Source organism: Aptenodytes patagonicus, chromosome 9, assembly GCF_965638725.1.
Source record: "Aptenodytes patagonicus chromosome 9, bAptPat1.pri.cur, whole genome shotgun sequence".
NCBI classification, from domain to species: domain Eukaryota; kingdom Metazoa; phylum Chordata; class Aves; order Sphenisciformes; family Spheniscidae; genus Aptenodytes; species Aptenodytes patagonicus.
Genome location: NC_134957.1, coordinates 4375084 through 4391997, shown reverse-complemented (window position 1 = coordinate 4391997; position 16914 = coordinate 4375084). Strand labels below are relative to the sequence as shown.

The 16914-nt window shown below is 42.9% G+C and overlaps 1 long non-coding RNA gene across 1 annotated transcript in view; it reads left to right on the top strand.

Annotated features, from left to right (window-relative positions):
- Window positions 1-16914, top strand: part of LOC143164423 (uncharacterized) — a 235494-nt gene that overhangs the window by 213463 nt on the left and 5117 nt on the right. The window contains exon 3 of the long non-coding RNA XR_012996065.1: window positions 6477-6603. This is a non-coding gene — a long non-coding RNA (uncharacterized LOC143164423). The remainder of the gene's footprint in view (window positions 1-6476; window positions 6604-16914) is intronic.

Below are 16914 nucleotides of genomic sequence, written 5' to 3'. Positions count from 1 at the left end.
AATCATTGCCACATAGGGCGAACAAGAACACTTGAATTCTGAGAATCCAGTAAGCAAGTAAGTGAGAAAAATAAACAGAAGTTGTCAGTTAAACTGGATATATTGACTACAGTACAAACTGGAGAAGGAGTAGTGACCCTGAGGACTGGGATGGAGACATCTGGAATGATCCCATTTCACTCAGCTCATACACTGGACTTAGGCTCCTTTGCATAATGAGCTACAAGCGCACAGGCAAGGGGGATCCCATCATGGTAAAGAATACTGTTAATTCAGGGAGACAGGGACCAGCATGAGAGAGGGACGACTGAAAGACTCACTGTTGAATGGCGTTGGTTACCTCTCAAGGCTGAGCTTTCACTGTGGAATTGGGACTTTAAATAGGGATATTTGTGTGGAGTGGATTGTGGCTTTAGGCGAACAGCCCAGTTAGACCAATTCTGATGAAAATCCTGGAGCTAAAGTTGGCTGGATGCCCACCGACTGCACTCTGCATGAGGCTGAGCTCCACGATCCTGCAGCGGGGAGAGAGAATAGACTACAGTTGTTGTGATGGGTGTCGAGATTTTGAACTGGTTTGGCATCTAAGCTGGAAGAAAAAGAAAAAATCAGATGAGGGACTGGAGTCATGTATTGCTAGAAAACAACTCCTGGGATAGCTGCTGCATTATTGCTGGGGGAGGCTGAGGTCCTATTGATAATGAACTGGGATTCAGAATCGCAGTGCTAGAGGTGAGGCATGACTGCAGGACCTGGGAACTCTGCTAACATAAATGAGGGGCAGGGGTGGAAGCACATGCCGGGAGGGCTGGAAGGATTCCCTGGAAAGAAAAGGAACTAGAAACAAATCTAGTCAAAGCAATCGGTACCTGTAATAATCACTTTCACTAATCGGGGTCCTGAGGGCAAACAAACCCAAAGCTCTGGAGGATGAGAGGGACCTTTAAAGTCCTGCAGTAGGTGGCACTCTGCCTGCGGGAAGGTAGAGGGTATTTTGTCTGGACTGGATAAGTCTTGGAAATGGCATTTGAAGTAGACGTGAAACAGGGTTTGGAAGGAACTAGAGAGCCTGGGAGAAGATATGGCTAGGTGGAATATAAAAACCATTAGAAGATATGGCTAGGTGGAATATAAAAACCATTAGTGTCTTAATCCATAAATTGGCAGAACTGTACAATAGCAATGAAAAACAAGATACTGGGAGCCCAAAGTGTTATTAGATTCTGGTGTCTCAGTGACCATTGAAATTATTATTTTGCAAGAGTGTGGGTGCCTACAAGGTACACCATACAGGAAAAAGTGTACAGTGGTGTCCTATGGCGCAGGGAGTGTATAAGCTCTGCTCCTATACCCACTCCCAGTGGAAACTGCTTACTGGACAGGGTGGTTGAGTTTTCTTCTATTCAACATCATGTGCAGGATAAAAAAATGGGTTTTCAGCAGCCTATTCCTTAAACAAAATAGGTTACTTTAGATCTGACTAACCGTGGAAGGATAATACAGAAATAGAAGGACTCATAATTATCTTACCCACAAAATTATTTACTCCTGTAAAGGCTCCTGAAATAGAATACCTCAGGATGAGAGTGAGTTACCTTTCTGCAAGTACAAGCTTGAGATAAGTTGGAGTGTGGAAAGATTAATGCCTTTGCTTTAGTAACAGGGCTTGATCCAAGATTGCAGAAACAATGTAAGTACCCAAGCGAAGCCCAGAAAGGATTGTTGTCCACTCTTAATAGCCTGGTGGATCAAGGAGTGCCGGTGCAATGACCCAGTGTGTGTAATTCCCCTGTGTGGCTGGTATTAAAGGGAGATAGAAAGATGCATCTGACTGTGGATTTCAGAGCATTAAATGTTGTAACTCCACAAACATCACCTCTTCTTGTTAAAATGCCAGAAATTATGGCTGCAATAGTACAAGGAGCTAAGTGGTTTTCAGTCATAGATCTAGCAAATGCATTTTTCTTTAGCCCTTTAGCAGAGAAATGTTGGTAAAAGTTTGTTTTTACATTTCAGGAGAAACAAAGTTGTTTCATGTGAGTTCCTCAAGGATTTCACAAGCTCCTGTGCTCTGTCACATACACATCACCCAAATGTGGGAGAAATTAGCCTGCAGGTCCAGAAAGCGTGTAACATCATATGTGGATCACACCTGAATTTGGGGAATTCTGAAGAACAAGCGTGTCAGCAGACAGGAAGTTTTGGCTGTAATCCAGGAGGAAGGATTGAAAGTCAACAGACAAAAGGTTCAATAGTGCAACAAGAGGTAAAATATTTAGGAGCAATACTAAGTATTGAAGGCCAGACTCCCGATAAACAGTGTGGAATTAATTCAAAAGCTACCAACCCCACCGCTCTGTCTAGCTGAGAGCACTGTAAGGCACATTCAATTGTATGCAAGATTTTATTCTGATGTTCATTGAAGTGAGTTGTCCTCTGTGGGGGTGAAAAGCGGCACGGACTCCGGCAGACACGGCAACCAAGGACCTTTATTGCTTTTTGTTAGCATCTTTTATAGCAAGCAGAAGTGTACACGCGCTACCTGCAGCTTGCAGATAGGTTATAGCCTTGTGTTCACGCGCATCTATGCTCTAGCAGATTGGCCCGTTCTTCCTGATCATGCGAAATGCCTTCATGGTCTTTATCTTGTTTTTCTCCTTCCAGCTGCACATTCCTTTCTCCGTTGTTTTCTGCTTAAGTGCCTTGTCATGCCAGGTGGTACAGTGTTTGCTCATTAAAATCAAACTCAGGAATGTCCGTTAGTGAGATTCCCATCCCCACAGTCCTCCAGCTAAGCTTTTAGAGAAAACTCGGCAGTGGGAGCAGGGTGCAGAAAAGCAGGCAGCTTGGTCGAGCTGAAGCCAGCCCTAGCCCAAGCTGCAGTGGTGGGCTATCTGGACCCAGGAAACATCTTCATGTGTGGTTTGCCTCTGTTAGCCAGGAAGAAAGTGCCAATTTGGCACAAAAGAAAGATACCGTGTTACAGGCTATTGTTTGTGCACCTCAAATCTTATTGACATCACAACTCCTTGTCAAAAGGAATGAGTATCTTTAGTCTGGAAATCAGAAAAAATTGAATTATATCATTGGAGGAAGGCCAACGGCACAACACACCAGCCATGCTTCCTTGAAATACATTGTGTTCAATAAAGCACGAGGTGGCACATCTAGCTCTAGGCTGGCAAAAGGGACCCTCACGTTAATGACTTGGAGAGTTAGACCTGGAAAAGGACACGTGACACAAGCACCTCCATACCTTAATGGTGGAGGGTGCTGAACATGAGGTGCAACCTCCTGATGTGTGGTGACCTGCGCAGGTTTAATTGCCTCTGTCAAAATATATCCGTAGAAATCTGTTTTACAGGTGGTTCAAGTTCCCATAGGATAAGGCTTGCACAAGATTTGCTCCAGTCCGTGTATGGAGGAGCAGGAGGTAGTGGGGCAGGTCTCACCTCACTCAGTACAAGTGGCAGAAATCCCAGCTGTATTGTCAGGTGTGCTTCCCAGTGGTATGAGCAAACAAGGGTGAAGGATTTCATTTTACTGAACAAGCTTTTTGCCCAGCTAGGTATAAAGCAACAACTACATATAGCAGAATACCCACAAACCTCAGGATATGAAGAATTTGGCTTCCAAAGGAAGCTTTAAGGAAGCTAGTACAGGTGAATGGCAAAAATTAGGATGTGGTGTTCCCATCTAAATGGCTCCACAAATGACTACAGCCAGCCATGATTAAATTGCTTTTAAGACCATGACATGAAGGCAGATGTGACTCGGACAGCATCGGTTAAAAACTTCCGTATCAGATGAATAGCAACTGAAAGGTCTCAGAGATTAATGGATAAAAGAATTTGACAAACAACTGCAGCAGGATAATCAACAAATAGCTGAGCAATTAGGGCAAAATGTTCACAGAATAGATAAAAGGTAGAAAATGGAAAATAACCAACATGAAGAATGGCAAGTAGGGGGTCAAGTAGTATATCATGAGTTTCCTGGAAAGAAGCACAACTTGGGCTGCAAGTGGGATGGATCTGGCACTAGCACAGATAAAGTCATTTCCATTGTTTATTAGTTCAAGTAAGTTCTGACAATGCAAGGCAGTTTCATCAATCACAGCCAAAGCTTTAGACAGGAGAAAAAGACTAAGCTATATAAAAAGTTGTCGTTATTTTTCAGAATCACATAAAGGAGTGAGTGTTAACCAGACACTAGACCTGGATCAGCATAGAAACATGGATTTGCTGTGGTGTGTAAGGACAGCTCTTCCAGCTGTTGTATTGGGCATCAGTGTTACCGAAGTTGGGAACCCCGTTGAACAGTGTCAGGCTCTTTCTGTTCTGCCTACTCTGTCAGGGCAGGGTCTGCACGCAGCATGGTGTTGCCTGCATTTTGCAGAAGGGAGAACAGGACTGGAAGGAGCACAGCTGTCAGGGATACTGCCTGAGATAGGCGTGTTCACCTCCTTGCTGGTTTGCACCCTCTCTGTCTGAGCAAAGCGCTTTCTGCAGTCAGTGTGGGTGGTCAGTGTGATAAAACCATTGTACAGGCCTTGATACACTAGATACTGGACAGCAGTATGGCCTGCAGACGGAGCTCTGTAGCCTCTATCTCTGAGATGTTCAAGTTCCCTGATCATCCAGAACTGGATGCATGCAGGGATGGCCTAAAGCTGCATTAGCCCCACTTTTCCGGAGCTAGTCATGCTTTGCTGTGGCTGTTAGAAGAACACAGTCTCAGCTGACAGTTCGAAAGTCCCCATGTTTGGTTGCCTTTGCTCTTCCCTCCATTTTACAGTCCCACCCACTTCATTTTAAAAGTCTTGTGTTTAACAGGAGACATCCCTCTTTCCTGGGAGGCCAGCACGCAGCTAACAAGTGGTGTAGACATACCCATGCACTATCGTTCCTGTCACCTCTAATCACGCGGTGATCACCATCACACTAAATCCCTTCCTCCCATCTGCCTTCCTCTGAGTTACATGAAATGCTCCCTCACCCCTGAGTGCGGCCTGAGCTTCTCTTTGCCGTCTCCATCTTTGGCCCTCCCCAGCCTGTGCAAGCAATCCAGTGGCTCCAAACAAGGAAACTGCCTCGTTACGGTGGAGGGTCTCTAACTCACTACTTTTTCCTGTCGGAGAGACTAGTTTCTTCTGCCATGAACTAGAATCCCTTGAGAGAAAGCAAGCTAAAAAGTCTTTCAGCAGCCTTTTCTGCTCTGCCCTCCTGGTGCAGGTTGAAAATGAGAAGAAAAGGGGGAAAAGATTAAAAAAAAAGAAAAGAAAAAAATCTTCAAAAAGGAAGACTTTTCCAGAGCCCAAACAATCAGTCGGACAATAGGAGATAATGATTCCACCTCTGTGCCCTCCTCTTGCCGGATGGGAATTTTAAACCCCGCGTCTGCCAGAGGTGGTAAAAGACCTAAGTGATCCGCCTCGGCTCTGAACGTGGCACCTTGGTGATGAGCTGAAAAGCTTGTTGCTCACGTTGCAAACAAAGACTTAGCAGAGGGCAGAGGTAAAACCAACCGGGACCCGGCCTTCTAATCAGGCCCATGCTGTGAGCTCATGGTATTAATCCGGCAGCCGGTGACATCAAGGCAGGAGGCCTGCATGACCCCGAGCCCGTCCGACGGTGGCTTACACTACCCAGGACCGTGTGTTCCATTTAAAAAACTCCATTGATATATTTAATAGATACCTCACACTTCCACAGTTTCATGTGTGACCTCTCTGTGGTTGCTACCAAAAACACAAAGTAAGAGAGTCAAGGATCATTAGCTGACGAGGCAAAACTGCCCCTTCCCTTGCTCTTCTATTTTTCTTGTGAATATCAACTGCTTGGGAGGCAGTGATTGCTTGTAATCCTTCCTGTCTCCATTACAGAAGGTACAGGTTTCTATGAGAGCTTGGGAAAAAATCGCAACATAATTGCCTGCAGTTTGGGCAGTGCGCAGTCCCGCTTGCTGCCTTCAGACTCCTCATGCCAGCACTCATCTGCTGCCCAGAGGCTATGTTGATGGACTCCTGAGAACCCACAAAGGCTGGGTGCTGCTGTCACCCCATCTTCTCCCAACTTCGTGGTGAGAAAGGAGCATCTGCAGGCACCAGGGGCCAGAGGAAATCCATTAGCAACCCCCAAGCACCCCTCTGAGGGTCCCTGGCTGTGCTGCACAAGCCAGGGGACTTTGACTTCTGGTAAAAGTTATCTCCCTCAGCAGGGGAAGAAAAAGATGGACATGTACCTCTGTAATTTTTTTCTAGACAGGCTAATGAAAACCTTGTAGGAAAAATGTCTGTTTTAAAACCTAAGGAGAAAAGGGTTTGTGTGGTAGATTTTCTGTTAAGTTTTGGGCTTTCTGGTTTTTTGTTGCGTTTTTTTTATTATTTTATTTGATGGTTGGTTTTTTTTTTTTGCATTAGAAATAGTGTCAGTTGTCAAACAAGACTCCTGATTGATTCGTTTTTTTATGTCTAGCTTTCAACATCCTCAAAGGCATCTAATTGTTCAGGACATACTGAGTATCTGCACTTACAGAAATCAAGCCTCGAGTGGAACTCCCCTGAAAGCAAGGCACCGGGAAGCCAAGATTAGTTTTCAGAAAGTAAGTGGTTTCATTTTTCAGTTTCTCAAGGACTCTTTCAAGGGCCAAGCAGATGTCTGGGAGATCCACAGAATGGAAACCTGCAGTTCTAATGGGGACAGAAAAGTGTGTGTGGAGGGGGTTGTTTATTTGGGGTTTCTTTTAGTTAAATCGTCTTTTTATTTGACAGCAATTTACGCTATTTATGCAGCTGAAATGCCAGTGCATTTTTTGTGTGGACTCTTCCTTTTCAACAAAGGACTGAGGAAATTGCCACGCTAATTCTCTGAGCTTCCTAGCAGCTCTCAAGCATAACCAGAAGAACAATTTCCAACTTAAAAATACAAATGCAAACAAAAGAATAAAAGCACGCACAGACTGGTTCAGTTCAGAAAGCCCCTTGAAAACTTTAGGCAGCTATGGCTACATTCCCATTGCATTTTGAGTGGCGACTTGGGCCTGTGCTGAAGACCAAGCCAGCCTTAGCTGCCCTGTGGGTTTTTCAGGGACGCTTAGGGCTGTGTTAGTCTTTTGTGCAGCCCGGAGTGACCGTCAGCCTGCTGTGCAGCCGGACAGGCTGCCTCTGTTCCCTGGCAGCAGCGGCGTGCTTTGGAGAGGCTCTAAACCCTTGCCGCTACAGGGTGCAATGGCTGCAGGCAGGCAGAGTGCCTGGGACGGGCAGCACGAGCCGCAGGCATCCCCGCGGCACCCAGCCCTGAGCCTGGCCAGCCGAGATATGGCACAGCTGCACCCCGAGGCCCCGGCAAAACCGAGTCTTTGTACCCTTGTAAGTGGAAACAAAAGTAAAAGCCGGCATATTAACTTATCTAGTGCACACCATCTGGACCGACCAAAATGCCTCGTTACATTAGAAAAATAATGCTAATTTTGCATCTGCAAGTGGGAAAACTGAGTCTTAGGACAGGGGTAGTCCCTCTCCTTGGGGACCCCCATGCATTCCAGGGGATCCTGCGCCCGCTGAGCATGGGCTTCTCGGGAAAAGTGCACACACACCCTGTCTCTGTGTCTATGTCTGCATGTATTTGCTATATAGCTGTCCCACACATTTTCCTTGCTAGCCTGTCATAACCATTACTAAAATATGCTTATCTCATATATGCAAATAGCAGGATATTTTTAAGGTTCTTTGAAATTTCCATAATTGTGCTGTAAAAAAAAACTTTGCTTATCTCACAAAGTGTTGTAACCACAGCGTTACTTTTATTGAAATCCAAAAATCACTCAGCAAAATAAGAATAGTTAAAAAACTGTCAGGGTTTTTTTTATTTTTTAAATAGAAGGGAAAGAAAGAAAGCAAACCAGGCTTTATTATTTTAAATTAGAAAGTTTAATGCTCACCAAAAAGGATATAAACTGTAAATGTGTTTTAGCAGTTCCTAGAGAAAAAGGGAGAGGTTTTAATAATAACACTGTGTGCTCCTATATCATTTTCATTAGAAAAATCTCAGAGCACTTTCTGCTTATTAAAGAATGGAATGCCTCGGAAGACTCTTGGGAGGTACTATAGAAAAGTAAGGTAACAAATATAAATCCACATTATGCTCCATACTGTGGTTACCTGGAACTTCCCACTCATCTTGGGGATATACAGCTCCCTGCTCTGGCTCAGGATTACAAGTCTGCCCTCCATAGCACAGCCTCGCCTGGCTGCGATGGTAGCTGGCTGTGGCAATGCAAGGGGCTTCACTGCATGCATCTCCTCGTTTCGTGGGTGAGTGAACCAACGCCTGGAAGGTTTCTCCCAAGCTCAAAGGCGAGGAACAGAAATGAACAACAGGGGTAGGCCAAGCACCTCACTGTGCTCGTCGTGGGTTCCTGCCACCTCGTGTCCTGCCCCATGGGGACGTGCGAGGAGCTCTGCAGGGATTCCTCTGCCTCCTTCAGGGAATCCTGGCCTGTCTCTGGCCTCACGTGAGTAGGTTCCTCACCAGGTACGGGAATGTTCCCAGGCAGGCTCCAACTGGGAATGATCTGGAGAGGACAGAAAAATAAGATATTAGCCTAAATTTAGCAAGAGTCGTAAAACGTGCACTGGAACAACAAAAGGAGGAAGAGAGGTTATAAAGGTAGAGGATATTCCCTGGGCTGATGAAGAAAATAATATTAAAAAATCCCTGGTGTTTAATTTCAGAAAATACAATAGACTGACTGAGTGCCCAGAAGAGGAACAGCGTGTTAACTTATCTTAGATAAACAGGAGCCAAACTGTTAGCCTGACAGAAAAATGAGAAAGCCTATCAATGCAATAGGGGAAAATAATAAATTAAAAACCAGATGGTTCAAAGATGTGATTGCATCTTCAGCTTCAGTGAGAGGAAAGAAGGGGAATACATATGTATTACAGGCAGGCCAGGAACACAAAAGCTGGAAAAACATACACGAACAGAAGAGGCAGACTCGTCATAATGAAGTTAATTACAATAGCAGGACCTCAAGTTATTTTAGGTCCCAGTGGTATAAACCCCAGAATTCCAAGTCCCATTCTTCATTAATACAAAAAGTTTCCTATTTTGTCCATGCTCAGAAAAGGGACCTCTTCCTTTATGCACTAGATAGTGAGTCAAGGCAGATGGGAATTATTCTGAGCTTGGAGAAAACAAAGAAACACAAATTAATGGATTACTGGCAGAAAGGCAGTTTAAAGCACTTTGCCAAGGCACATTTTATTCCTACACTTACCCTACACACATTTTTTTTTCTGTAATTCTGTTTAGATCAGAAGTGCATGACCAAGCATAGATGTGTATAGGCTGGAGTGGGCATTAAAACAAACAAAAAGCAGAGAAAAGAAAGGGGGAAAAAATGGTGCAATGACTTAACGACTTGCTTCATGTCACTCAGAGGTACACCGAAAATAGAACAACCCCATCTTGCCACTTTGAACTTATCCCATAAGTTCTGTGTGGGTTTATATGCATCTGTATCTCTGTCACACACATATCATAGAATCATAGAATCATTAAGGTTGGAAAAGACCTCTAAGATCATTGAGTCCAACCGTCGACCCAACACCACCATGCCCACTAAACCATGTCCCCAAGTGCCTCATCTACACGTCTTTTAAATACCTCCAGGGATGGGGACTCCACCACTTCCCTGGGCAGCCTGTTCCAATGTTTCACCACTCTTTCAGTAAAGAAATTTTTCCTCATGTCCAATCTAAACCTCCCCTGGCGCAACTTGAGGCCATTTCCTCTCGTCCTATCGCTTGTTACTTGGGAGAAGAGACCGACCCCCACCTCGCTACAACCTCCTGTCAGGGAGTTGTAGAGAGCGATGAGGTCTCCCCTCAGCCTCCTTTTCTCCAGGCTAAACAACCCCAGTTCCCTCAGCCGCTCCTCATATATAGACATGTATATATACATGTATATATACATATATGGACGTGTATATACACGTGTATATATCCACACCCATATATTACTGTTTCATATGAAGAAGCACCAATTGGTTGCGGGGGGCCCTCATGGCCCTAGGGACCCTCGCCAGGGCCCTTGTTCTATCAGAATGAGAAGTTTTGCCCTTGGCTTCAAAAGTGGCAGGGTTTCACTCCAGCTTCCTTTGCAGCAGTAAAGCTTTAAATCTGTAGCTAGGCTTTCCCTGCCCAGGACTATACTTCAACCACTTCTGTGAGAAATCTGGAAATGGTTTAACTGTGCAAATTAATCATGCATAAACAATTTAAGATATGATACCAATATTATTTCAGTCATAATTTGGCAAGATGATGAAGGAAGAAACTCGAACTGTACTTGCGTTTGAATAGTGTTGATTCTTTCGTAACTATTAACTCTCAAGACCTCAATTTTATATCCCTTGGGAACAGATTCTCCCTGTGCTTAGGGGATTAGAAACAGGAGATCATGAGATGTAGGTTCAGTTCTTGTTATATGACTTTCAGCTGCTTTCTTAACTTCCTGCACCTTTTTTTTCCCTTCTGTGAAATTAGGATAATGACATTTCTTCATATGACAGCAGCTTAATGCATTTATGTCTAAAATGCTCAAGTGAAAGGTGCTGTACATTTCAGGGATTATTGTTTATTACCACAATTGTTATTACTGCTATTTCTGAGAGTTTCGCTCTCACATATATAATAAGGGCAAAATATTATGAATAATTTTACCTTGTTTTGAACTTAATGCCAATTTTATTCTGAATTAATTCCTTTGAATAGAATTATTCCTGAACTACATCAACTGGGGACCAGCTGCTGACCCCAAGTGTTTAAGAACTACAGATAATCATGGATGAAAAGAGACAAAAATACATTTTATCTAAGAAGTAGCTACTGTTGTGATAGAGACTGAAATTAAAGTATAATCCAGAGAGAGAGAGGGAGAGAGAGTATTCTTTAATTAAAATCAGCTACCTCAAAAGATGGATATTCTCAGGAGTGAAATTTGCACTGTGCTGAAGGCTTTCCACTTAAACCCTTGATGATGCAAGAAAAAAGAGTTCTCAAGGAGCAATATTGGCATTAGCAGATAGCCACTTGCCACTGCACAATAAGGCAAAATTTGCAGAGAAAAAATATGTGGACAATAGAACGGAAAGATGGACAAAATAGGAAGCTATCTGAAACACAAACCCGTGATTATCCAGCAACAAATGAATAGTTTGGCAAAGAAAGAGACCAAAGATAGAGACTTGGAGATAGAAAAAGAAAAATTAAACCAGAAGCAGCAGAGATCAATGAAAACAATCAGCACTTTCTGCCAGGAGATATGTTAAAAAGACTGAAACTGAGGCTTTAGATAACATGTTCAAAATGATCCATCGTCCCACCCACCATCTCCATAGTAATTAATGGTCCCGGCCAAGGACAAATTATGGTTCAAGGCGTGGAAATTGTATGGACCCCCCATGAAAAGCAGCGGGTGAAACATGCACTTGGGGTAGTTCTGGGGCTTGTGGTGATAATGCCTTCCTCACCTTCGGAGAGATGCTGCTTCTGGCAACGTGGGAACTGCAGAGCGTGCACTTGAGGGGAGTACTTCTGACGAGCGTTTCATAGTGAATCCTGTTCTGTTCTCATTTTAGTTACCATCACAGATGGCTTCCTGCAATACAAAGAAGGCTCCTGGCAAGGCAGTTTGCTGGATAACATTAGAATTGGATGTGATGGAAGTATTACCTCACAGAAACACCCATTCACCAGCATTTATTTCATTGTGTTCGGCACAGTAGATTTGAGCAGCTACTTTGCACTGGCACTGGCTTCCTCGCACTGCACTCACATACAAATCTGTCTTGCATGAATCTTGCCTAACAGTCGTCTGCAACCAGGTGGTCTCTGTGAGAAGTGGTTATGCTGCAGTGAGGAAAAATGTATCCTTTTTTTCCCTTCCTTTTAAAAAAAAATATTTCTGTAGTAAAGTGGAGTATCAGAGGCTCTCCGGCTATGTCTCTGGGGACCATGGGCAGCGGTGTGGGCAGCAGCAGAGCACCCTCCCTGTGTGCTCTGGGTACCTTATTGCTAGGGAGAGGATGCACATAGCTTTGATGCCTATAAATACCCTGTAGCTTTGCTGTATGTGATGCAAATGTTTTTCTAGAAAGAGACTAAAAGCAAATTGTTTGTCTAATATTGGCTATATGATATTGCAGCCAGGCAGGATAGGATATGTAGCAGGGGACTTTTTAATGCGTCAGATTAAAAAACCTGTGCAAATCTTGGCTGAATCCAGGTTCCCAAAGAGCCACTGTGGATTCAGGACAAATTTCAGTTCAAGCAGAGGGGTTGGCTAGTCATTAAAATACATCATACAGGTAATCTGGCTCTTAGTCTCAGACCTTTAAAGGTATTTTAATACCCACAGTACTTTAAGTGCTAAAATGGCTTGACCAAACTTGGCATTAGTTACCAGCATCTCTTGAAAGGGGAAAAGAATTCATGGCAGTAAAAGAGCGAGGCCTTCTTGGCGATGTTACTTGCATTGGAAATTGGTGGATCATATTGAGCTGTGAGTTACAAGTTCTCAACGTTATGGTTTCTCATAGCAGCTCTCATCACTCCTCATTTGCCCTGTTCCACCAGTCTTCCTCACACAGATGCCATGGTCCTGTGGGGCCCCTCTGAGCACGCAGGGCTGGCTGTTTCATGGGAGAAGAGAAGTACTGAAAGTCCAGTGATGGTGGTACATGCTGGCGAGCAGTATTCACGTATTAACAGATTTCCACTCAAACTGGCAAATAGGGATGTCTATGTTAGAAATGCTGTGTGAAAGCCAAGGCAACAAAAGTCAAAATGTGCATATGAGAATATGTGGTACACACAGTATATGTCACAATGTTTACCATCACTTCAAAACATGCACCCGCCCACAGTTCTTCACTAGCGGCATTCTGGAACTTCTCCAATTGGGATTTGCTATATGAAGCAAAAGTCAATTAAAATCAGCCATTACTGTACAGATCACGAGATCCATAGTACAAGATACCATACTCATCCCCGATGTTTATTAATAGCAGTGTGTTGCAAACAAGTCCAGGACAATTGCATGGGGTTTGTATACTTTTCTGATTGCTGTGTTTGCTCAGTTAGCATATAACATTTTCAAATGGGTTGGATTAAAATTTTTAGCAAATAGCAAATTCCCCAGAAACACAGTTCTGTTGCATTCTGGAACTATTGCAAATGTAGGTCAGAGCCAGTAAGTAGGTTTAGCTAATGAAAACGGGGGGGGGTAGAAAGATTTTGGGAAAGGGAAATTATGTCCACCCAGCTTGCTAGAGGAAGACCTGTTAGCACTAGCTCACCCACCTTCCTTTACCAAAGAGCCTGCTGCTGTATGAGGTGTGGTGACTCATCTCTGCATCATACTGGTGCTACATTTTTAGCTCAGAAAGTAACCTCCTGCTAAAAGCGTGGTGTGCTTGGTTGGGTTCCCTCAGTCTCTTGTGGAGCTCTTCCATGTAGCTAAGAAAACGTGATTTTTCAGGGAGGTAAACTGTGTAGTTTCATGTTCAGGAGCTCACATAATTGTACAACTCCAGTTCCTGCCACACTTTTATTTGTGAGGAAACAGCATTTACTGGCCCGATTCAGAGAAACCTGCACAAGAATGGCCTTGAGCAGAGATCGTTCTGCTGGGTGGATGGAGGCTTCCCGTCCTTCAGGGAGAGCTGAGCACCAACATACATCTCCCAGCTCCCAGGTAAGGCCTCACCAGAATTACAGACCAGCAGTGAACCTGGCACTTCATTTCCTGCTTGGCAGCAAAACACTGACAGGTTTTTTATTGAACAAAACTTTCACTCAACATGAAACAAATATCTTTGTTTTGGAAAAGATGCCCCCACACACACACACGCACAAATGCACACACTCATTTTTAGGGATGATTTGTGAACTAAAAAATCTGTAATTAGCACAATTTTATTTGTAATTAGCAGGGATGCGTTGTTTGCTTTAGTGCCAGTATTAGTAGCAATGGAAGTGCACTCGCTCTTTTGTTTTTAATTCTTTCACTGCCTCTTTACATTTAGTTTCAAGGTGAGATCAGTATCTGGAAACATGATGCAATTTCTGCTGTTATCATTTCATGGACTTCAGCAAATCTATTCTCGATAGTGTATTATAATTCTATTGATGATCAGAACCGGATTTGAAAATGCACGAAGGCTGGCATCGACTGCTACTGTGTGTCTGACCAGATCAGAAAATGAAAACAACAATTTTTGGCGTTTATTGTCAGAGGAGCTCCAACTCAGTTCTGCAGACAGATATGGACTGCAAAAATTAAACGGCTATTCACTTCGTATATATACCTAATTTCTGCGGATTTTGAGACTCGCATCCTAATCTCTGTTATGCTTGTTTCCATTTGCTTGCTCCAAAAGTACCTCTTTAAGAGAAGCTTCCCTACTTTAAAGCCAAATGCGATGCTCCCTGCTGTGATGGATTCCTTCTTTTTCCTTCCTAATTGGAGTCATTTCATCAGATCAAATTTTGACAAAGATAGTAATTGTCATCCAATTTTAAGGCAATGACAAGATCAATATGAATTCTCGGATGACAAGTATTATTGCTGGGTGAGCACAAAGAAACAAAGAAAATTAAAAATCCATGTTCTAGGGATCAAAACAGTTAGAGGCACATGCTTGCCTTGATCCACGAGTGTGTGAATCCTGTTGACAACAATAGACGCTGTGCATGTGGATGGATGGGGTAGAACAGATGGCCTTTGCCAGTCAAATAGTGAAGGAAAACGAGCACCCAGTGCTTTAGTACGTTGCCGTTTCAGTAATGTGGGAGTCAATTAACTTACCACCAAACAGGCTTGCAGGGAAAATTACCCACAGCCCCATCTCAGAGAATTCTGCTTCTCTTTAATATTTTGTACTCCTCCTGTTTCCTGAATGTCAGGAGTAAATACCCAAGAAAATCCCGGTTCTTTAAGGTAAATATATTCAACATATATTTATGTAGGCAGAAGTACTTGATTATTTTTATAACATTGTTTAAATGAGAAGACCTGATTAGTTAACGGCCCAAAGAGTTCAGATAGGGTTCAAATAAGGATCTAAAATGTGTTGCAGCATCTTTAGACGTTTTCCCCACAATAATGGTTTTGGGACAGATTCTGCCACGTATGCATAACTGTTGCCAGATACTGTCACTTTATTTTAGTAGGTTTACCCTGCAACAAGACACTTCTTCAAGGCATTTGACCCTCAGAGCTCAGCTCTTGTTCCACGTTTGCTACTCAATGTGCATTCAAGTTACCTCTGCAGGGCCACTATACACACATTCATCTTGCTGTTAAATCAGACCGCCTGCTTTCCCACCCCCAAAATGTTAAATCCAAGGAAATAGATACTTTTTTTTTTTTTCTTTTGCAGTATTTATATTCAAAATACAGTTTAACTGAGGAAAGGGATTTTGGCAAAATAATACACGATTGTCGTACTAATTGGCAGCTGCAATGATAACAACCATGACAAGTTTTAGCTCTGTCCACTTCAACCCAGCCAAGTCATTAGAGGTTTCCAAGCAAGGGATTGTGTTATGAAGACTAATATACTCTGGTAGCTACACTGGTATCCCTGGATTGCTAAAGACATTTTTTAACCACCCAAATGCAGGTTCAGCTGGATTTTGATCCATGGAGGAAGGTCTCAGCCAAGCACTGAAAAGATGTTTGTTAGCCTCCAAAATATAAATAAAATATTTACAAAGGGAATAATTGACTTCTGATGTTTACTTCAGGCTATGGTTAAGCAGGCAGTGTCTGTACTAAGCAATGCAGTGACCACCTGCCACAAATGCTGTGATATTTGACAGATCCCTTTCTGCCAAGAACTATAATTCCTATTTAAATCTAAATAGAGGAGCCATGAATGCAGATTTCTCATCACAAAGACGCTGATGTTAATCCCCAGTACAGAAAAATAAGAAAAGCCAGAACGTTTTATTGGATTTTATATGGAAGATAATTAAACAGTATTTCTTCTTTACTTGTTATACGGCATCCCATCAACATTCCTGCTGAAATTTGTTTATAAAGAAAGCCAGAAAGTTTTATTACATTTTTATGTAAAAGAAAATTAGCATTTTGTATATTTGAACTTACATTAGAATAACAAAAAACAGGTAAACAAAAAATGACCAAAGAATGATGAAAATAAACAGAAAAAAATGTAAGGAAAGCATAACACTGTTCTCATACACACAATTTTATATTCTAAGCATGCAAACAAAATAAATGCTTATGTGCATATGTATGTATTGTATACGTTCACGTACCAAGCAGTTCTGAAAAGCTAAGCTCCCAAAAGTGAGGAAACGTTAGAATTAGATGTGCTTGCACACCCTTAATTTGGCATTTTTGATTGTATACACATGGACGTATGCTATTTTTTTTCACAGACACACACCATATAAAATGGTGCAGTGTAGGCAGAAAATTGGCTAGGAGAATGATGTAATCTCCGAGAGAGCTGCTTTGCAGAAGCCTGTTTCTTTTCTGCCCACAACCCAGTTTGGTATTTTGGATGTACCCAAGGAAGTTATCTTAGCATGTTTCCCAGCAGGTGGGTGCTGCCAATCTGAGTCTGTAAGAGAATGTGTCTAAGTGTGCATTTAAAGCGTGCTTATTATTAGAGGGGAGGCAGGGGGCGGGGGGAGCTGTATCCAAGGTTGCATCCTCGGCATTTAAAAATGTTTCGGTTCAGCCTGTGCTGCCATTTACTGCATTATGTGATGTATGTGGATTTTCCAAACAAAAGATGTTTATGAGGAGAGTATATTTTAAGATCCTTTTCATGACTGTACAGACCCCTCTCCAAGCAGATGGCCTGACAGTT